Genomic DNA, 24,187 nt, shown 5'->3' on the forward strand with positions numbered 1-24,187 from the left:
ATTTTTTAATATTGTTTTATATTTTACGTAATGTGAAATGAATTTTCTGTGATGGGCTGGCGTCCCATCCTGGGTTATTCCCTGCTGTGCGCCTGTAGCTTCCAGGATAGGATCCAAGCCCCATGACCCTGCATAGGACAAGCAGGTATAGAAAATGGATGGATGGATGGAATGAATATTATTTTTGTAAGCTGTCAAACCTAAAAGGATGTGATTTTTTACTAAGGCATGCTGCATGCAGTGATGCTGTTTGGCAAAGAGCTAAAAAGCAATAGAGAAAAACTGTAATAATTGGCCTCTTGACTAGAAAAATGTACTCTATATTGCATGGCCAGTCCAGCCTTCTGGAGAATCCAGTCATACAATGAGCAATCGAGCAAAATGTTGTATGCAAGAGATTCTGAAATGGAAATATCCACTCTGACTGTAACTTACAGTTTTTCTCAATTGCTTTGGAGCATTTCACAAATGACAATTAACATTTGCAAAACAACAAGGCTTCCACACCACAATGTCACTTCTTTCCGAATGTTTTATTACATATATGCAAATGGTTTTATACAATTCTAATCATTTGGCACAATTTTCAGTTGCTTCAGTCTCATTGATCAAAATAGATTATGTAGTTTCCCATTGTAATAATTTTGCAATATATGTATGTGATCATTGTGTTAGCTACCACATGCAAAACAGTTCACCAAACTTTCAAAATGATTTAAAAATATATTCCATAATTGAGTGATATGGCACTGTTGTGTTTTTGCTTCCCACAGTACACCATTTTGTTGTTGTTTTGTTGTTCTTGTATTCCCATTTTGTTGTTTTTGTGCTGTACAGTGCTGTATGACTTTTTTGTTTGCTATTGCACTGTGTCTTGAGATCTGAGAAATACATGCAAGTGCTTTCTTTCAACAGTGCACTGTACACACTGTAATATGGAGCTTGGCAAAGATGAAACTGGTATCTTTGACATGAATAAGTATCATTTTGTAAAGAAGAATGATCAGTCAGTGACAATGAGAAAGTGGAAACCGACTATCATTCAGAATTGTGGAGTTCAGGAGCAGACTTACTGACAATATATCTAAGCATTTTGACGCTCGTGGTTAAAACGATGCTGTCTGTGTTGGCACTGACTAATTCATTGGTGGATTTTTTTTTTGACTCGTCGGTTATTACTTTTGGGTAAGTGACAGGCTTTTGCAGCTAAACCACAGTGCTGTGCAACATGCATGAACTGTTTTGAGAAATGCTCTTATAGACTTGAGAATGTTAGGTGTAATGTGCCAAAGCAATTGAGGAAATGTTGGAAAGATGGACAAGACTTTGCCGCAAGGTACGAACCCGGCGGTTTTGAGTATTGTGATCATTTAAAGTGACATAAGAGCACGAAATCTGCAACCAGAAGAGGGCATTTAGTGTCCAGGTGAGCCGCAGCCCTGTGTGAGCAGGCCTGACTTCTGTGACTGCTTCCATTTTCTCTGCTCTGCACTCACATATCCCACATTAATACAGTAAACGTGTGACTCTTTGAGGCCTTCTATGCACTTTGTGTCAAAGATTAAAAAGATTGCACATTTGTTCATTTTATTTACTCATGCTTTTAGATTTTATTCATTTACATCTGGTTTTGTTTTGAATTTGTACATTATTCATGTTGGTACATCTTTTTGTAGTGCTTTATTTATATTCTTATTCATTCTACTCCTTTCACTATATCTATCTCCATTGTCGCTATGTGAATCTGAATCTTTATTTCTCCCTGGAGATCAATAAAGTACCATCTCTTCTGTCATATAACAATAGTTAATTATTATTCCGAGGTCCACAAGCCACCAGTGTTGGTTACATAAAATACAGCCTAGACAAAATTGATCCGAAAAACCAGGCAGAGCGTGTCGTATGGTGGTGAGGAGGAGAATGTTTACAGGAGGCCAGCTCCAGCTTTGAATTTTTGGGTGGGCCATGGAATTACTGGGCGGGGGAGGGGGGGTAAAGTTTGCTGAGCAGTAGGGTGTGGGGTGTTGGTGGATCAATCTGCAGACTAGATTAAATAAGTTAGACTGTTTCATTTTTCCCAAGACAGGGCAGGTAAAGCTTATGATTGTATGATTCGGTGAGCCTAGCTTATGAATGGGTGGGGCAAGCTTACCACTGCGCGGGCAAAGATTACGATTGGGTGAGCCAAGCTTATGAAAGGGTAGGCCAAGCTTATGATTGGGTAAGCCAGGCTGACACTGCCCTCCAGCTCCCCCCCCCCCCTCATGGAGCCAGGCCTGTTTAAGGTCTCTTTGGTTTCTTGTATCCGACTCATTATATTTTAAATAACTTGAATTGTTCCAAGGCCATTGTTGGCTCATGCTTCTCCAAAAGACATTATTTTTTATTTATTATTCATTATTGTATTTCAATTATGTCAGCATTCTGTTACATGGGTTTTCAATGGATGTTCTCCAGGCAGAAGCAGGAGGAACACAGTTGTTTGTTTGGCAGCTGATTGAGGCTGGAAGTGAGGGGCCATCAGATAAGGGGTTTGTAACTGTCGGTAACGCGAAGGATTTTAATTTATTTGCTTAATTTGCAAGTTCTCCTTAGACCCGGCTCATGCATTGCTATATGAAATGTGCTTATTTTCCAAATTCCACCAGCATGTGCTAAAGCCACCCAGTTCCCTTCGTAGGTCAGGGATCTCCCCGCTTTAAGGGAGGATATATTTTTAGAGTCTCACCCTATGTACAGTCTGCTCGTACCCTCAGGAGTGTGGGCTTGCTAGAGCCTCAAAGGGGAAAGAGGAGTGCTGCTTCAGAATCTACCCATACATGCAGTAATAATAAGTGATTGTGCGTACCTTGTACATACGCTATATGGCTAGCAGCATGTGGACACCCCTACTAAATAGAGGAGTTAACTAATTAAAATTTGACAATCAGTGGTTATTGTTGACACATCACAGCACACAACAACGAAATGTGTCCTCTGTATTTAACCCATATGTGACATCATGACACAGCAGGGGGCAGCTAACTCAGGAAGCAGTGCTTGGGGGCGGTACCTCAGCAGTGCTTGGGGGCGGTACCTCAGCAGTGCTTGGGGGCGGTACCTCAGCAGTGCCTTGCTAGTCAGGGATTTGAACCAGCAATCTTACAATTACAAGTGCACTTCCCTAACCATTAAGCCACCACTGCCCACCACTGTAAATAAGCCACGCCCACTGCTGAGACAGGTGTGGAATTCAGCATACAGACATGCAATCTTTAGCTACAAACACCGGCAGCAGAATGGATGACTGTACTGAAGAGGTTAGTAACCTTCCGTATGGCGCCCACGTAGGACGCCATCTTTCCAAAAAGTTAGTTCACCACATTTCTTCCCTATTAGAGCTGCCCTGGTCAACTGCAAGTGAGGTAACTGTAAAGATGAAACATCTGGGACCGATTGCGTTCAGGTGTGAGGTGGTCAGCTGCCCAAGCTCACAGAAAGGGATTTGGTCACTCGCCATCAGTATCCAAAATGAATGGCAGTAGATCCCACAATTATCTGCTTTTTTATCTTATTTAAAAATGTGATTTTTCTGCATTTATTATACATTGTTGAGGTGTTGTTCTATTTTCTTGTTTTTCATCATATGTATGGATTGTGATTGAGTGTTTCTTGGCTATAAGTGAGGTCTTGGCTTAAATGAGAATAGTGAAAATAACTGAGCAGTCTTCACCTTGTATTGTACAATAACCTTATAACATTATGCAATTGCAAACTGAAGCCCAACAATGCAGTCATGACAAAAAAAAATCAATGCTCTGACCACACTGTGGTCTTAACCAAGTGTTTCATTTTGACTTTGACTATGCTTGTACAATATTTGATTAAACAGTCTAGCAATTAGTTGGGAGGAGGGGGTTGTGTATGGCTCAATGGGTTCAGCTGTTGTGTGAATGATGAGAAGGTTACTGTTTCAAATCCCCGAGTCAGCTGAATGATTTTATTATTGGGTCCTTGGGGCCTTTAACCCCCCACTGGTCCAGGGGCACTCTGACTTTCTCACAACATACGTAGCTTTGGACAAAACCATCGGCTAAATAAAATGTAAATGTAGCAGTGTGTTACGGTCCGAAACGGGGAAGCAGGAGCAGGGACACGGTAAACGGGGTTTTATTTTGGGAAACACCAAAACGCTGGACAAAACACGTACGAACGTCAATGACCGGACAGGGATAAGACAGACTTGGAAACACTAAATACCAGACTAGATTAACAACAACCAAACACAGCTGAGAACACCAGGATTCCACACGAGGTAAATGAGGGGGCGTGGCACACGGGAGGATCGGACGAGCAGGTCATGGCACCTATTTATAATACAATATACATTTTTAATAACATATACAGGTATTCGATCTCAGCTTGAGCCTTGTTTTAAATCCAAAGAGACAATGCAATTTTTAACAAATGCCTCTGCTTCAATAAATGTGCTGCCTCTGTGCATCTTTTTGCATATATAACTGATTTTCTGTCAATTCACATTCTGACATGTACAGATCTGTGTTGCTGTTGATGGGAAAGGAAAAACAACCTTAATGCTGTAAAGATGAATTTGCGACTTAATACACCCCTTTGCCTACGGAGTTTAATTTTATAAGAACTCTAAAATCTCTAACCATCATAATTTAAAACGCAAAGTGAAAGCTCGGGTTAGCAGCTTGTTGTAAGGGTGGAGAACCATTGGTCTAAATCCTTCTTTTACCAGAAAAATCAAATATTGTACATGCTTTATCAAAATATTAGTTTGGGGATTTAGGGATTTTTCAAATCCTGTGTGTATTTTGCATTGAATTACTCAGTTTAGCATTTTAGTAATTCCAGAGCTATTTGAGAGTTCATTGATTAAAATTTCAGAGCTACCAGGCATTGCTACAGACATAAGTCATCCTGATACTTCATATTGTGGGGAAGGTGCTTTTGATATACAGTGCTATGAAAACTGGAATATCTGATCAATTTTAAAAATGATCATTTTTTCCATGTCAGTAACTCAATCAATAACACCTGTGATTAGGGAAAACTAAATATATAATTCATTGTGATAAACAGGATTAGGCCAGAAAAATGCAGGATTGGGTTGGAGTCAGAGCCCCCGGAGGGGGGGAGCATCGTGGAGAGGGTGAATGTCGTTGTTCTTCATGGTGTTCAGCTTTCTCCTCAGCTTCATTTCTGCCTGCATCTCCAGCATGTCTACAGACAGCCCCAACACTGATTCAGCCTTTTGAATTCAGTCGACAGACATTCCCAGAGTTGACATGATGTTCTCGGACCACCGTGGAAAGGTAAATGGTGAGATGCTGCTGAAAGTTTGTTGAATTGCAGGACTAGGACTCTTCTGGGGAAATAATCTGTTCTGTCCTTTCCTGTAGGGTGCCTCTGAGTTTTGTGTCCCTTTTGTAGCTGTGGTGACAGATGGTTTTTGTAGGCTTGCACCATCTCCATCACTTCCGCTAGCATAGTGCCTGGGCATAGGGCTTTACCAGCAGAGCAGTAGGATATCTCCTTAGTCTTCCATATGTTTAGTTGCAGGTGGTTGTCACAGCAACATGCAACAAAGTTCCTTTACTCTGGGTCCGCAATGGAAGAGTCATCCGAAAACTTCTGCACATGACGGGCTTGAGAGTTGTATTTGAAACCTAAGGTGGGGGGGGGGGCAGAAAGGGGGGCAGGACAGTTACTTGTGAGGCCTGTACACTGCTGCTGATAACCGTATCTGAGACGCAATTCTGTTCTCTCACAAACTGTCGTCTGCCAATCAGATAACAGGGGATCCGGGGCGCCATAAGGGCATGTTCCTGTGCTTATCTCCCAGTGGATAATGCTGAATTTTGGTGAAGGCACTGGGGAAATCAAAGAACATAATCCTCGCAGTGCTTTCAGTCCTTTTCGGGTGTGAGGAAGTCCTGTAGAGCATGTAAAGGATAATAGCATCTATCCCTATGCTGTTCTGGTAGGCAAACTGACCTGTGGTCACTCACCAGAGGACAGAGGAGCTTCAGTACCAGTCATCATGATGTGTGAACTGAGAGCTACTAGCCTGTAATCTGTCGTGTAACTGGGGCATGCCGGCGCACACAGGATGCCTTCCACGGGGTGGGAGATGGGTGTAGATTTAAGGAGAGAGTGAAGAACTGCTGGAGGATTCCACACAGCTGATTGGCACAGGACTGAAGCACCTCAGGGTTTATCCAATCAGGCGCTGCCAGCGCTTTTGCATGGACCCTCCTCAGCTCTCCCATCAGGCCCTGCAGCCTTGCTTGCCTGGAGCCTCCTCAGCTCTCCTCCTGCCTTGGCAGTAGAGGCCGACCCTCGAAAGGGAGTTGCCTGTTGAGCTGTATATGCGAACAGAGAGGGGGGGCAGTGGAGAGAGACAATGATGCATGGGCATGAAGGGAGGGGGAAGGTATCAGAGAGTGTGTGTGTGGGGGGGATAATGTGGGAGGTTCCGGAAAGGGAACCAGGCAGGAGGCCATGGAGTCCGACCTTTTGAAGAATTGCTTTAATTCGTTAGCCCCGTACAGGCTCCCCTGCAGAACCGGCCATTGGTTTCCCTAAAGCCGGTGATCCTCTGTGCTCTTCTGCTGCATTTTTCATGGGTTCACCTCCCTGCCTTTTCTGTCCCCCTCTCTATGTTCCCCAGTTCCCTATTTCCAGAACAAAATGCCCTCCTCTTTTTCTCCAAAAAGTCCTTCACAGCATTCATGGTAAGTGGCTTGTTGTTAGGGAATCTGTACGAATATTCTTGCCCACTCAGAAGTTTACAATCATTTACTGAGGAAGGCTGGGTGATGGATTGGTCAATAAATATTCAAAGATAATAACAATACATTTTCGGATGATATATGTGCTATTAAGAAGTGATAGCACTGGACATTACTGGTACAAGGTGGATGTTTCCCCTGGGCTGCGGTGACTGTATTCCTCCTGCTCTCAGCCATGGCTGAGATGTCATCCATTTTCTTACTCTACAAAGCCCAGGAAAGTACCTTTGCTGCATTCCACAGTCACTGTGCAGGGGTCTCCATTTCTGTAGTTGTTAGACGTAGATTGGCTAACATCAAAAACAAACAGACACTCAGGAGAGACTCGAGCTGCTCAGGGCCGTGCCAGAGTGGATCATTATCACAGAGGTCACCACTGGTCCAGCTGTCCTGAATCAACCTTTTTCTTTTTTTTTGTTTACAGTATCCTGTCTGTATACTGTGTACTTCTTAAAATGTGTGTGTACTATGTGTACTGTCATTGCACTTTGTCTTGTTTGCCTGCACATTATGTACTTTGCACCAGAATTTCCCCCAGGATCAATAAAGTTTATCGTATCTTATTTTAAATAACAAGAGACCTGGAATACAGATCTTACAGGTCCCTGTCACCTGACCACATAGGGGATACAGGTGTCACGCTGCCATCATGTCATCTGGGATACAGATGTGTAAGATCACACACACACATACAACAGGGCTGAGATTCCAGGTTGCCTGAGACAAGGCCTAGCCTGGTATGAGAGGTACTCCTTGGCCTAGGCACAAAAGGGGGATCAGTGACACCCCCCCCCCCCACACACACACACACACAGATAACAAGGGAGGCCAGCATTCCAACTTTTATGGCCCAAAGATTCAGGGACCTACGGACAGCAGAATGGACCCCCCCCCCCCCCCCCCCCCACTTTCCATCCTGCCTTACAGACCACAGACTCACCCAACACCCTGAAGAAAGCTCTCTTTTAAGTTTGGCCTGTATATACCCTGTATATGTGTTTACTTATTGTTGCTAGTCTCAGTATCCATATAGGTTATGTTTGTTTGTGTCCTTAGACAATCTTAGTGTTTTGTCTGCCACCCTTATAACCATGTTTTCACAGAATATCACCTATTTTACCTTCTGACTTGAACCATTACATAAATATAGATGTATAGCGACCCCTGCATACATACTCTCATGGTTATCCCAGGGGAATCGTGAAGGTTAAATAATGTAACCAGGTATCTTAGTGGGTCTCCTAACTATCAGAGATTCTTTCTTTCTTTGTTTAAGAACCCCCCCCCTTTTCACATCCATTTGTCAGTGTCACGCCCGATCCTCCTGTGTGCCACACCCCCTCATTAATCTCGTGTGAAATCCCTGTTTTCCAGCTGTTTTCAATTCTGTGTAAATAAGTTTCTGCATTTGAGTCCACGTTCAAGTACGTTTCCCCAGTCCTGTCATTGAAGTCATCTATGTTAAGCGAAGTCTGTCGTCTGTCCTCTGTATATTGCTTTATTGTTTTCCTTGAATAAAACCCCAGTTCCCCGATACTTCGTCTCCCAGCTCCTACCTTCCTGCTTCCCCAGTCCATGCTCACACTTGATCGTGACAGTCGGCCTTTATCTGATTTTTGTGGTCCGTTAACACTTCTTTGTTCTCTACTATTCTGCATTAAAAGACTGAATTAATGTGTATATTATCAATCTTGGAAAGCAGATCATTGGAATAAGCCACACCAACGATAATATGTCATTTCCAGATGTTTAACTGAAATTGGGATTACAACAAACTAACAAACACGCCCATCTAGGGTTAACATGTGCTGTTTGGATGAGAATATGCAATGTAGTGTCTGTACAACTTACCCAAAGTGGCAACATCTGTTGATATGCAACACAAAACACCTATATCGTATACTGATGTGATTAATTAACACACATAATGTAAGAAATTGCTAATTAATTAATACAGATGGTATGAGGTTTGTATGGCATGTTTGGTGTCAAACTGATGGACAATCACTACTGAATTCAAATCAGTGTTTATCATGAAAGTCTACGCATCAAAAGCTACACCAGTTTAATGAAAATCATTGGTAAAGTGACATCAGTCTAGTTGTAAATACCGAAATGGTCTGCCACAGACGCCCCTCCGAAACGAGATGGCCAGCCATTGGTTCAGGTGTCGGGTTGCTGGTCATCCCTATTCATGAACTCTAAACCAAAAAACCTGGTGCCTCAGATTGAGCGCACGAGAAGCCCTCCAGAAAACCATCAAGAAATCGCCAAACCACTGTGAATCCCAGTAAAGAAGCCCATCCTGAAGCCCATCCTGATGCCTGCTACCCAGCAGGGAAGTGCAACCCCAAGACAAAGCCTTTCACCTTATAGCTTCACAAGGAGAGAGAATCCAAGGGGCTCCACTCCATCAACCGCTCCCAACGCCACGCCTTCCTGAGTGCCACCATTCCCTCAGCTCATCATCTCTGCAACCTACTGCCAAGACCCCCTCTACTCTGCAACCAAGTAAACCAACTTCTATTCATTTTAACAACCTAAGCGGTTCTGTTTAATCTGCTTTATGACTTTAGGGTTGTGTTTCCACAAACTGTGCTTGCTTTGCAGAACAGTATTTCCCTTTTAAGATTACCCACTTAAATCTGGTCATTTCATTTTCATATTACATTCTGTTTGGGTCTATTCTGTTATTTTGTGTTTGTTGATTATGTTAAGTATAATGTCTGTCTTATGTTAGTATAGTGTTAGTTAGAAATAAATACATGCCTTTTATACAACTTCAGCCTCCGTTCATTGAGTACTCACAATACTCACTGCCTCTGTGCGAACTGGCTCCTAAACTCAGAAACCTCAAGCTTGCCTGAAATATTGTGATACTCTCTCTCAACGGCCGTGAAAAGAGCTTTGCTACTAATCGTTTACATTACCTGGTGATGCAGCTCGCTGGACGAGCCTTCTAACCCAGGTTACTAAGCGATACTGGTAATTAGTGAATCCCATTTAAGTCTCACATTAACAGACTCACATGGATTCCGCAATTGAGTTTGGAGGAGCCAACCATTCGGCATAATAATTAGTTAATAATCATCATTAAATAATAATTAATTAAAATTTAAGTAATCTCCCTACACATTTACTTATAAAATTTACTTGAGCTAATTTTTCCTACAGATGTCACGCTGCGACCGCATCATCTGACCACATCTGGGATACAGGTGTCACACTGCCACCACATCTTCTGACCACATCTGAAATGCAAATGTCACACTGCCACCAAGTCACCTGACCAAATCAGGGATACAGATGTCACGCTGCCACGATGTCACCTGACCACATCTGGGATACAGATGTTACACCACCATCAGGTCACCTGACCAAACCTGGGGCACAGACCTCAAACCCACATATAGCAGACAGGCACAATTTCATTTCATGCTCTCTGCATCGTCACAGCATATATTGCAAAGTAGCTGACAGCTGGAAGAAACCTGTGCATTCTGACCCAACTAAATGCACGCTGCATATTACCTTAGCTGGCAGTGAGTTCATGAAAATATATATCGGAACCTAATTATGAAAACACCTGTGTATGTTAAAAAAAACCTCCTGTAATTAGGTCACAGTGAAGAGCTGCCATTTCAGTCCCAGCTTTAAAAACCTGCAGTGCCGCAATTGATAATCCTGCCTCTGGCGTTTCAAAGACAGGCACCTGGCAGAATTCCAGACATCAATTGGTGTAATACTCACCACAAGTGGAGAGGGACTAATCACTGAACAAATGATAGCAAATAAATATGTGAATTCATTCAGGTACAATCGGCACTTAAGCAAGACCCTCCCAGAGATTTGCGTAACGAAGCACCCTGGAGAATCCGAGCAGCCAAAAATACCCCACGCTAATCCACAGAGAGTGTCTCTGACTGGCTGGCCGATGGTTATGTCTGTGACAAAGTGCACGGTCACGAGGCCTAAAGATTACTGAATCACCTCAGTCATCAACGCTAAGCAAAGGATGACCGGGGCACACGGTTCAGGAGCGAATATTAAACTGCCCTTTGAACCGATCGGCGCTCTGTGGGGATGCAGCCCACAGCGCCCCCAGATGGCTGGGATGAATCAAAGCTCAATTAGGTGCAAAGAACAGCCCTGTACAATGGCATTTGGCGAGAGAGAGAGAGAGAGAGAGAGAGAGAGCAAGGAGGGCATATCTGAACAGCACAGCAGAATCATAAGCAGCAACAGATGACATATGTTTAGCTTTTTTAAGTCTCATGTGAAGCTCATTAACCCTTAAGGATGGCTGACTCGGGCTTATGTGGTATTTGTGTAAACAGAACTGAAACACAACCACAGGTTAAGAACAGCCACGGGGAATTATGAAAAATTAATGTGTAGACATACTGAGCTTTTAAAATGCATCTTTTAAAATAAAAGGAATATGTTTCGGGGGGGGGGGGGGGGGGGGCAGTGGTGCACGAGGACTGTGACATCCACCTGCTGTCTGCAAACCTCTTACCAATTAGCGGGTCGCTAACAGCTGGAGCTGCTCTGCATAATGAGTGTGATGAATAACGGTCAGTTATACAAGTGGGGGGGGGAGGGGGGGCAACACCGTGGGGTGTTTATTTATAAGCTTCTTCCTGTTTCCCGAAACGTTATGGCACAAATGTCTGCCATCCTCACACAGCGTCAATTTGTAGCATTTAAAATTTTCTAAACAGTTTTGTGGCCAGACCTGTTTGACCGTGTCCGATTCAGGGCCGCCATCTGTCAGCGGACCGCAGAAGAGAGCCACAGCGAATCGCTTGGTGGCATGAGACGCGACACCCGGCGACTGGGTGACATCGTCAGTTAGCATCTGTCCTGAGCCGCCCTGGGGACACAGATAGGCAGCGTGTCTACATGTGACGCATCTGTGAGCTCTCAGTCAGCCCCCCGCCCCCCACAGCGACTCATTCTGTGCCATTCCATGTCCCTATTAGCGTTAGCATGTCACTAACCCCCTTGGAAGCTGGTGTTGGGGACCCCGCCCATCACCAAACAACGGTGACCCCCCCCCCCCCCCTGCAATTTCAGGCTCTACCACGACCCCGTCGACCAGCTGTCACTACGCCCTCTCCAGTCACTGCTGGAGGTTGCCTCATGTTTCCATGCACAACAGATTTGGAATCTGCTCTACAGGTCAGTTAACACCTCCCCCCCCCCGCCCCCCCCCAAGGGTTTCTTTGGACAATTACTAAACAGCCACTACCTTTCAATATTAAACAACACCATAATTAAAAAAGACTTAAGCATGTCAGCACATTCAAAGCCTCCTCAAGTAGCGAAGTGGCAAGTTTAGCTCGGCAGGATTAGATGGTGCTGCAATGGTGATGAAATGACTGAAAGCCAGAGAGCGGCGTGTCAGACCCGCCATCCCGCCGTGTCCCTCTTTAAAGTGTCTCTGCTCCCTGCGAGCTCCTGGGAATCGGGCAGTGAGAATAAACATCTGGCGGTGAGGGCAGCCCTGCCGGACCGGGGTCTGCAGCCTTTTAAGCGGCACTGTGGGTAAACATACCAAGTTATTAACTCGCGGGTGGGTTACATCTAACCAAAATGGGCGTCTGCACTAACTGATGATTTTTTAATAGAATGAGTCTTTGAATTGAATAAAAAAGAACACATGAATAAGATCAAATAAACAAATATTAAGGAGCGTGTTACTCTGAACTTAGAACAAACAAATAAATTCATTAAAATTTTCACCGAATGCCTGTAAGTTTGAGGTGTGTGTTGTTCGCCACGCTGAATATTTCACTGCAGCTCAGACAAAAAAAGTTGGGCAAAGTTGATACTGCAGGAAATGACTGTGATAAGCCTCAGTACTGGCACTGGGAGAGTCTGCCGGGTTTAAAAAAAACGCATTTCAGACCGATAAAGACAATGAACCGCAGGGATGGAATGCAAAACGGGGCCGAATAATGGCTATTTCTATTTACGTTACCTTTCATTCACTTATCAAACATTCTTACACTAAGCAACACTAGCGAGGTAAATGTAGCAGGTGTTGCATTGATGATGAATGGCTTTTGTGTATGTCACATGTTAGAGGGGCGTGGCCACAGGGGCACTGGCCCCAGATGAAAGCTGATTGGCCCCCGCTGTGCCCCTCCCCCATCAGTCACAGATTCAAAATGCATCATTGGCTAATGAAAAGGTTTGTCCCTCTGCAAGAATTAAGACCCCTTTTATGCCCACCACCTTAAAACATAATAGAATCACCCATGATTCAGATCCTATCAAGGCTGGGTTTTTTAGCTCCCCCCTCCCACGTGTGGATTTGGCCCGGGGGTCAGTGCTGATGACGCCCCGCCTAATCGTAGAACATGCCGTGCGGGTGATTGCCGACTCACACGCCGCTCTTCCACAGATTGGCTTTAGATCACTGTGACCCAAACTGGATAAGTGGTTATTAAAAATGGATGAACTCCCTGTGCCTTTACAGCTGGATATACTGACCCCCAGCTTTCCCATAAATCCTTAAGGTACCATGGCGGCTGTTTATATACAATGTGGAAGAATGAAATAAATCTTAAATAAAAGCAATCAGGAGGTGAGCGTGGGCACTTACATGCTGTACCTGCGTAAATGGCGTCGGTGTCCAGGCTCAAGAGGACTCAAAATAAATAAAAAGAATTTTCTCTTTTCAATAAATATCAGAAACTCAGTTTCTTGAGTGAAAAATATGTTTAGAGGTTTAGGAAAGTCCCTCAGAGGGAAATGATAGATCCAAACATGTTAAAATGAACACCAGCCTCATCTCCTTCACATATAAAAAATATGACTCAACCACGACTATGACTGCATTGCGTTTTGAGGGAGAGTAAACAAATTATTTTACTCAGGTCCTCTCCAGATGAACACCTGACCTAGTCATTTGTCTGCCATTTCCAGGAATCTGTACCTAGGTGGCGTGGTGGTGAAGGGACACGGTGAGACTGTAAGGCTGGATAGCCGAACGCGTGAAGCTGGTTTAAGGACAGAGTAGGTACATGTGAAATGAAATATGTGTTAGATACGACTGTCAGGCCTCATGCTTATGATGATCCAGACTGGACCACTGGCACATACTCTGTCTCCCACTGTTACAGACTATGCCTGATACATACGGCACATGCATCCGTCAGGCTAAGATGAAGAGCCAAGCTCTGTTCTCCGTTCCTACCCACTGGAGCAATGCGACTTTTACATTGCGGTGCTTTACGAACTTCATAACCATCTGCAGCAGCCTGAATTTTGCTCATATTGAAAAAAAAAACCCAGCAATTCCCAAAACACGGCAAAGCAGCACAGCGTTTATGAAACCGGACGTGTGACTGAAGCAATGTAGCTTAGAGATTTGTATCTTATACTGCATGAGCGAAATATCGTATATCCACATGTCAGAGGGGATGAGTTTGAAAGATGAATATGTGCTAGTGACTTTAAATAAAGGCAGCTACCAAGTCAAACGGAGTTTTGGGGACGCAGGGGTGATCGCAATGTGTCCCGCATCGCTCAGATTTTACACATAAAGAGAGACTTTTTCAGCCATGCATAAAATGGCAAGATAATGGAATCAGATTCAGGCCAAAATATTAGAAAGAAACAAAGGTCTTTGCCTATGCATTTTACTTCATTCAATCATAAAGTATGTGCAGCAAAGATTTAATTAACTAAATTAAATTGATTTTTTTCCATGCGGTCCAGTAATTTCCATAGAGCAAGCCCTTTGTACTGTTTTTCTTCCATAAATGCCACTGCAGTCCTTATTCCCTTTCTCTGCAGCATTATGATTCTTCTCCCTACTCAGATTCCTCTACTACATTAACTGTCATTCTTCGCAACATAAATGTTCAATGTGTCAATCTGTTTTGCTGCTTTTTGTCAAACCTTTACTAAGAACTTGGGCCTGCTGTGACAGACAGGATGTTATTTAAAAATGAAGTAAATCGTTCACAAACTTCACAGGAAGTTAGGGAGCACACAGATAGAAGAAGTTTGGTATTTGCCGGAATACATTTTAAAGAAGATCTTCACCAAAAAAACAGTTCAACCCCCCTTGTGAATGAAGCTAGATAGAGTGTTTTTTATATATGACACATAACTTCACGGTGTTGGGGAGTCAGTGGGAATTAGGAGTCAGGACTGCAGCTCACACAGCAGATGTCCGTGACATACACGCAGAATCCCCCTGTGTAGTAATTACGAGATGCGGGCGACGCGACTGTTGAGCGGGAACGCGCTTCACGTGCTGTTACCGCACATCAGCACGTGTCACGCTGTTCCCCCGCAAGTGGCTTTTGTGCCCACGCCGGTGGAGGTGCGCTTCCCGCCCCCTCGACATGCCGCTGCATTTATTGCTCATCAGCCTCCCAAAACAGATGGCTGGCGAGTGGGATCAGTGAAGTCTTATGTGGGCATTTTATGGGCTCGGGCAGAACCTCACAAATCCCAAACTGAGCCAGCGTGGGGCCGGCTGTGCGGTGGAACAGACTCTGCTGACCTGTTAACATATCGTATTATCACAAGGGTTCCGCCCAGCTCCATCTGTGTTGAGTTTGCATGTTCTCCCCGTGTCGTTGTCAGGTTTCCACCAGGTTCTCCGGTTCCCCCCCCCCCAAGTCTAAAAACATGCTGAGGTCAGAGTTGCCAAATTCCCCCTGAATGGTGCGTGTGCCCAGGAATGGATTGGTGCCCCATTTTGGTTTAGTTGTTTGCAACAGAAAGAAGCTTTTTTTCCTACTTTCCTGGATTACAAAACCTAAAGCAAATTGGTTAATATTTAGGGGTGGCATGATGAACATGAAATTGATACGTCTCTAGTTTAAAACTGGCCTACTGATACATGCAGTTTAGTCATGGGTTGTGCAACAAACCACCATCAAACTATTTATGCAGGTTATGTTGCAAAGAAAGGTCATGAGAAGTTGCAGCTTTCCTATATTACAGAAGTCAGCTGTGCAAAACAATTTAAATTAAAAAATGATGAAGTGAACACACAATAAAGCAAATGATAATACTCTGCAGTTAAAGCATTTCAAGCAAATAAACATAAAAAACACTCAATACTTCCAGTCAGTACTTTAAAAGTTTCACAATCAGTCTTCAGACAATGCATAATTAAATTTACAAATAATTCCTCTTTGGTAATCAATCATGGCATTAACAACTTCAACAGCATGCAACTTTAGCCATTTTGTCATTAATGAAGTCCCTTGCTGGAGTCTGGATAGATCTGTCGATGTTCCTGAATCACTGGCAGTAAAAATTGCTTTTGCTCCATATCTTTGGTAAGAATGATGTTGAAGTCCTGAATTAACTTAACTGCTGTTTTAACTGCTATTCTGGCATGCAGGCATAAATATCTACACAATGGTAAAAAGCAGTATGATATGTTATTACAAAATTTAAGTAAATTTCAAGTTAGACAAGTTGGAACTTACTTACCGGGACTGATGCAAGCCTCTTTGCCGAACGTCACCTTCAAGCCAACGGTGCCAATGTCTCAGAAAGTGAATCCATTTCCAGGGGTGTAATAAAAAAATCTGAGAATGTATTTTCTACCATAATGCCTTACACCACCTGACCCCACAACCCTGAATAGGACAAGTGGGTATAGAAAATGGATGGATGGACGGCAAATGATCATGCCAGTTTCTTCATGCATTATTATTTAATATATATTTTATTAAATATATATTATTTAATATTTAAAATGGTTCTTTTCAGGGATGATGTTTGCAAACCTCAGCCCTGTTCTTTGTGGGTAGAGTTTGCATGTTCTGCCCTGGTCATGTGGGTCTCCCCTGTGTCCTCTGGTTTCCGGAGTCCAAAAATATGCAGCTGATGTTTCTAAATTCCTCTTAGTGACTCACTGCATGTGCGTCTCTGGGCTCTGTGATGGACTGACTTCAGACCCCCCCCATGTGACCCAGTACAAGATAAGCAGTTAGAAGAAGGATGGATGGATACTTTAAACCTGACTGGTGTTTTAATGGTAGTACAATGGGAGAGCTGGACATTATTACAGATCTAGCGTGACGTTGCTTGGAGCATTCACAAAAAATTCAAGCCGTCAACAATGCATGCAAACCCAAACGCCGGAAATTAAGCAGCAGTCTCTTCCAGATCTGTAAGTCCGAGCAGCAATACCCCTCTTCTGAAGTCGAGTTCACAACGGGAGAAAATGTTTGAGCTGTTCTTTAATTAATTGGCTAAAACTGATATGCCATGTTTGTTGACTTAGATTTGTATTCTAATTTTGCTTGTGATTTAATGAGAGGCTTAAGGATAAAATATTGTTTTTGGCTGAGTAAATATGTCTGCACTGGACAGCGCAGAACCAGCTACAAACGGTAGCGCAATACATCTATTTTATACAACTCTGCCCACATTGCTGTGAGTCTGACCTAGTTAGCTGCCTGTACAGCAATTTAACTTTGAGAAAAACACACCACCACTTTTGACAAAGTAACCGAATATGTTCTTAGTAGATAAAAAGTTTAACTAGCTTCAGTAGGCTGAAACAGCATTGTAAAGCCTAAAAATATTCATGCATCTATCGATCTTCAAACCGCTTATGCAGTGACTAAATAAAACATATTTTTGATTCTCCTAGGATACCTTGTAAGAATGGCCAAGGTGTTGAAGAATTATTTGCAGAATAGTTTCGTGGTTCACTTCCTGCATATGGCTTGACTGGATGGACCTGGTGCGGCATGCTACCTGCAGAATGGCGAGCATGACATGCAATCTAATCACTGCAGTGCTGGCTTGGTGTAGGTGCTAGAGACCCAATGGTTCAGCAATAGGAAGTCAAGACTGCAACAACAAAGTCACATGAAGCAGAAGTGGTTTCATTTACAGTGAGATATTTACAACATATACACAGGTTATAAGCTAAAAGCACTGTACCGTACCCTCTGGTTAAACCTAGGAGAACAAAACAAACAAAACAGCCCCCTAACTAGAAATCAACATCAACTTACGTATCAAAACCCCAACGCAACTTGCAATACTTGCCTTCCTGACTAAGAAAACAGGAGGAAACAGAGGACAACAAAAATACAAAGTGCTAAACAGGCAAAAGGGCCAGAAACATAGCTAATAATCACCAAGCCAAACGCCAAACGCCAAAGGTCACCACAGCACTGAAGCTGGTCCAGGCTTTATAACCAGGTGGAAGCAGGTGTCATGGTTAGATTGACTCTCAGCTGGACCAAGGCATGATGGGAAGGGCATGTCCGGTGTCTTTCCCTGGAAGACGAAACCCCACAATATCCACACCCCCAAGTGGCAGGAGGCTGTAATAGTGGGCTGAAAGTTCATACAAAGACAACAGACAGACATGGGATTCAAACTACTAGTACTAGCATCTGTTAGAATCTGATAGAACCTGCAAGTTTAAAGTTTATCTGATAAATAGATGCACAGGACATTGTTGTTCTCTCACATCAGGGTCCAAGATTATGGGGTTGAATCATATGTCTGCTTTTTGTCTTTGTATGTCCTCCTCCAAGCATATAGAGGAAGCGGGATAAAGACAACTGATTGATTGGTGGCGCCTGCTCTAGTTGCTTGGACCCACCTCCTCTACAATCTGATTCGTTACCTCTGAACCAGTCATTTTTCGTTCTGCCCTCAGAACATTTTTATGTAAGTAAAACTCCCAGGAGTAGTCCAATAACATGACGTTAGGTGAAATGGCATCTCTAAATTGCTCTGAGTGTATGTATATGCCATGTGAAGAACATCCTGTCCCAGGTGTCCAGTGCCCTGTGCATTCTGGGATAGACTCCAGGCTCTTCATCACCCCGAACTGGATTAGCGACTATGGAAGATGGATGGATAAAAATCAGCCATTGTTAATATTGACCATTTCGTTTAAGCCGTTTGCAACTACAATGTGATAATGTTTGCTTTTGTATGGCTGGGTCTGGTGGGATACAAACAGAAACATCATCTCACAGTGCTGGTACGTCCGGTGGAGCAGAATCACAGAACGTCTGATCAATTAATTTCCTCCCCAGTATTTTTCTGCATTCGGCTGTTTGGCACTGCTCACCATGAAGCACGATTAAAGCAGACATATGGCTAACTCACTGTAAAAACAAAATTCCCCAATGCTAATGATACAAGCTCTCAAAAAACCCTGAAGGGCAAACTGAGAGACATTTTGGCCTAGATTCGCAGCTTATAAACAGACAGGATCCATTCTGGAGGTAGGTACGGCATGAATGAGAAGCTAGGAGAGCCCGTCCTCGGAGGGAGCGTCTCTAACGCGAAGCGTCCTATGGCTCAGAGGAACCTCTTGGGTCCCTTAAGCACACAGTCACTAAACTGGTTATCTAAAGAGCTGTAGCAGTGGCGAATGACAGGGACCGCTGCGAGGTGGATCGGTTAAATCGACAGAGCCCCAGAGAAAGCCTGGGGAGGCTGCGAGCAACCAGCACGCGCCGGATAGGACGGCTCGCCCCCCAGCCAGGGCCACGGGCTGCCGGGACAGCTCTTAAAGGGGCGCTGTTGTGATGTGGCCCAAAGAGATGCATTTTAGGGGCAGAAGGCTCTCGGTGCCTCATAGTAAAGAAACAGAGGTTTTACAAGACTGCAAGACGTCAGGCACTAGTGTACGGGAGTACGTGGGTCCCATCTTTACATAGACACTCAATCTATGGGGAGTTTTGGGGGAACTATTTAAAAACAAGAGTAGACCTCATTAAAAATCCAGCACAGACTTTGTCTGCTTAATGTTAAGGCATGCATGTGGGGGTTAAAGCACATCAGGATTCTCCAGGTTCGCTTGATTAGCATTCTCTAACGATCCCCCCTAACCTCCATGAAATAGGAAAATCACAAAGTGTGACTCCAAAATAACTTCACATACGCTCGAAAAATAGACGCCATGGTGACTGGGAGATATACTTATCCAAAATCCCTGAAGTATTACCAGCCCTGGTTATGTATAAAAAAACAAGAGTTGATCCTTCTTATTACCATGGGCCAATATCTTTTGTGTAAACACTGTACAGTAATTAACTTACATCATGGTCTTAGCAATGGTTGAATTGACTGATTTTTACCGCCGTTGCCAAGGACAACAGAAAATAATGATGTGTCTCTTGTTGTTTTCTGGTGCTAACTATTTGACTTCTCTCTTGCCCGGGTCCATTATTAGTCTCCTAGTGGAGCTCTGTGGAATTCCTGCCCTTTCGCTCTTCTCCACAGTATCAGTCCCACCATCAACTTTCGCTAAATGCTACCGCAGAGTGTTATCGGACCCCCAGGGGGCGCCATGAGCACACATTTGCCGTGAACGCCGTTGTGGCACTTCCTGCCAACCGGAAGCTTGGAAAAGCCCTTCCCACCCAACAAACTCACTCGGGCTGGTCCAAGTGGCACGACTTCAAGCTGAACCGGGAATTTGTTAGCGCCCACTAGAGGCCCCTCGCTGTGACTCGGGCGACCTTGGCTTACAGCCTGTTCTGCCTCCACCATGACGCGTCACCAGTACAGTCAATGGGACCTTCACTACTACCTCAGGGGTGTGGCGTGACCGATGCCCGTTAACAAGCTGAGCATATTGAGCCCCTGTTTCAGAGTTCAGACTTTCCTATAACAAAGCAGCACAACGTGCCAGATAATACCCTATAAACCCCACTGCCACCACATAATCTAAGCATCAGGGAAATACACCCAGTAGGACACCACTGAGAACAACAGGCAGATTAGAGTCCCCCGAAAACGGGCCTTTGTTGTGATAACAACAAACGGAGACAAGCACCGATATTTTAACGGCACCGCCGTGGAAAACGGGGGAGGTTCGAGATCCACCCGGCTGACAGAGACACGCCGAGATGAGAGCCAGGCGCCGCCGTAGCAGAGTATTAAAGTTACATCTGCTAAGCGGGGCACTGGCTGCGTTAATGCGGCACCGCAGAGCCAATGGAAACAGGGGCCAGAGCCTGGCTTCTGCCCGAAGCCCCTCCTAGGTGTGACTCAACCCCACCCCAACTACCTCTTTTTTACAAAGACTGCACATGGGGGGGATGAGGGTTGACGTTTACAAGAAAAAATACGACTTAATCTGTACCCTTAATCTCCTTTTAATCATTCCGCTGAGGCAGGAATTGCTGTTCCACGTTTGATCAGGATCCGCTCCCTTACTATCTTATAATCCAGTCATTTTATTGTGATTCATGGTGGCTGCATAGCCTGGAAACAGCTCTCTGGGATACAGTTAAAGGCATTTAAGTAAATATTAAGCAAATATTATGTCAGAAAATGTCACCCACTGGCATTCTGCCATTGTTGCCGCTTTGGATAAACTCCGCCGTGTGTGTGTGTGTGTGTGTGTGTGTGAGAGAGCATGGGGTTCGGCTGGGGAGAATCCAACAAGACAGCCCCCATCTCATGAAAGGGGGCAGAGCCTTTTATATGCTTCTGTTTGAGCAGACCGGGCAGGGGCGGGGGGGGGAGACATCAGCCATGCACGTTGACACAAACAGCCAACTCTGTGATACCGGCTTCTGAGACTTTTCCTTTCTAGAACAAAAGGGGGGGGGGGGGATGGGGAGTACACAAAATGATATCGATACTGAAATCAATCCTGCCCCCACATGGGTCCCTGGATAAGCATAAATAACTTTTAAATTGTCCAAGAAGCTGTAACACAGCCTGGGGCCCAACAGATAAACTATGGCTGAAGAAGCCTCAACTCTGAGCCCCTCTCACTCCTTAATGTCACGGGGACCATTCTGACCCCCCCTAACCCCCCCACCGCCCGTCCCTCTGAGGCCATGCGGAACCGCGCTGGCTTTCAACACCCAGAGTATTCCAGACATACTCTTAGCAGCACACTAAACTCTGCCTGACCTGGTGTTACTATGGCTAGCGCTATCAGAGCGTAGAATCCGGGTTAGCAAAGTTACCTTGATGACATCATCTGCTTTTATTGCTGGGTGTTTTTTGCCCACGTGCTCCAGCGTAAATGGCCGACTCCAGCGTGAGTGTGACAGGTCCCTTGTCAGACTTCTGGACCCGCAAATCAAATGAAGCATCGTCTCACCGGCCAGCCATGGTGTCCAAGCAGGTCCAACCTTTAGAAGCGCTTCCATTGACCTTTCAGTCTAGTATTTGCTTCTGTCCAATGATAACCTGCATTTGAAGATAGCAATATTCGAAAAACAATTCGAAAAATTTCATTCGGGGAGTGTTTTGGAGAAATTTAGAGGTCTAAATGGCATCAATAAACAAACGAACCACTAATTATTCTCAGGAAATGGACTGGTAAGTAGGTGTGTTTCACATCGCTGTTTCAGTCTCACCCTTCGATAACCTGCTAAGACCTACTGGGAATCCAACCTAAAGCTGTTTAAGTGGCTCCAATCGCAGATCTCACCGGCTCCCTCGCACTCTGCACCGTTTCTTTACGTGGCTGCGACGGAAGGACAGCACTGATTATGAACCAAAGCCATCACTGCCAGCTCCTGGCCATCCGCCGAGCGGCACTGCAGCCCAAGGACTGGCCACTGCATCGTCGCTGACCGACGGCAAGGCTCCAGCTCAAGCGCGGAGACCCGGGCTTCCGAAGATCCAATTCAGGCCGCCACTGAGTCATTCCATGCAGATATATAATGGGACAATTAACAGGAGCAGACTGGCCTTACGCTGGCAATCTGTCAGAGTATTATGGACGTTTTTGAAGCAATCTGGCACCGTGAAAGGGTGGCTCATGTGAAAGTAAGCAGCAGATGGACCTCAAAATGGACTTGCCACACATATTAACAATTAAATAGTTTTAAAGAATATGTATTATTCACCTAGGAGTGCTGCTAGACATTTTGGGGCCCACGAAAACAAATCATTCGAGGCCCCAAACCCAGACCAATTCAATTACATTCCAATTTGTTTAAGCCCCCTGTCACTCAGGGGTCCTTGGAATCACCCCCCTCCCTCTTCATCGCACCCCTGCATTCACAAAACTATAGCAAATAATGTTGCATGTTAAAAATGTTACTAACTGCAGTATTTTTCATCAACATGACCAAAATACAATTTATAACATGGTAAAGTGATTTCCTTTCATCTATGACAGTCTGCATAAACTACTTCTAAAAACATTGTATAGGCCTAAATGTGCAGTGAACATACAAGGGATACAATGGAGTATAGACACCATGCTATTTTATACTGTGAACTGTTGCTATGTTTAATATAATTGAAATGAATATACATTTCTACAAAGAAATCTATTTGTGGCTCCAACATAGTTTATATGGAGTTGTTTTGCAAGTCTTAAACTGACTCAGTTACAAGGGTGTAACTTTGGGTGGAACATTGTGGGGGTTGAGGTGTCCACCCATTACGAGGGAAACATGGTTATTTGGGGGGGTTGTATTAGCTGGTTTTGATTTATTGGGGGGGCTACAACCACCTCCCCCCCCACCCACACCATAATTTACGCCCATGCTCAGTTATATAATTAATTACATATATTCTATTCTAATAATTCATTATAACAGTATACATTTCTTTGAAAAACCCTACGACTATTTCAAGAATCATCGCAACGCAAATTTGCACAATCCCCCCAGAAAATGCAGTATAAATCCATTTTCGAGGCCAAATGACGGCCTCCAGATTATTCCACGCATGTTTCTGGGGGTGACCAACCTTTCCGAGCAGCCGCCGAAAAGTGCTTTCTGCCACATTCCTCTGGAGCGCGTCAGACATCGCAGTTTCCCCAAACAGATGTTACAGCTGTATTACGAGCAAGACGAGTCGCGTTTTCAGCATCTACTTAGCCACTGTTATTATAACAGAATTAGCACGGCCGCTATTAAATGATTTATCACTATTTATTAGTGGTTTGAGAAAAACACTATGCAGAGGGTGTCTGAAGAATAAAGAAACTGATCTTCACAATCCATTAAGCTTCGAAGGAAGTCTTTTTTGAACTCTGGACATGAGGATGAGAGCATGCATACCGTAGCATGCCGCCCGTCAGTCTACCGTCAGACCTGAAGAGCTGATTCGCTACTATCAGCAAATATTACCGACTAGAGGCAGGTGTTCTGACGAGTTGAACTACTTTGTCGAGTTAGGCTACTGCAGTGCTAATCGACAGCCCTAACCCTAACCCCCCAAAAAACCTCTGAAACCCTTACCCTAATCCCAAAACGGAGGAACTGCACATGCGCAGAAAGGCTCGATAGCACGTCTGGATAGGTAGCTCAACTCGTCAGAACACCGGACTTCTCTGCGATAGGGAGGAGAGGCAGGTGTAAGATAAAAAGAAACACGCGTTTATTTTTTTCTTAAACCAGAAATAGCAATAATTTCACTTAAAGGTGTTCATTATGCAA

General features: G+C 44.3%; 1 long non-coding RNA gene across 1 annotated transcript; it reads right to left on the bottom strand.

Annotated features, from left to right (window-relative positions):
• Positions 1–20,427: 20,427 nt before the first annotated feature.
• Positions 20,428–23,582, bottom strand: LOC111851788 (uncharacterized). Its single transcript, XR_002840105.2, has 3 exons — positions 23,496–23,582; positions 21,752–21,977; positions 20,428–21,365 (listed from the first exon to the last, which is right to left on the bottom strand). It is a non-coding gene; the product is annotated as an uncharacterized lncRNA (long non-coding RNA).
• Between the last annotated feature and the right edge of the window lie 605 nt (positions 23,583–24,187).

Source organism: Paramormyrops kingsleyae, chromosome 2 (genome assembly GCF_048594095.1).
Source record: "Paramormyrops kingsleyae isolate MSU_618 chromosome 2, PKINGS_0.4, whole genome shotgun sequence".
NCBI classification, from domain to species: Eukaryota; Metazoa; Chordata; class Actinopteri; order Osteoglossiformes; family Mormyridae; genus Paramormyrops; species Paramormyrops kingsleyae.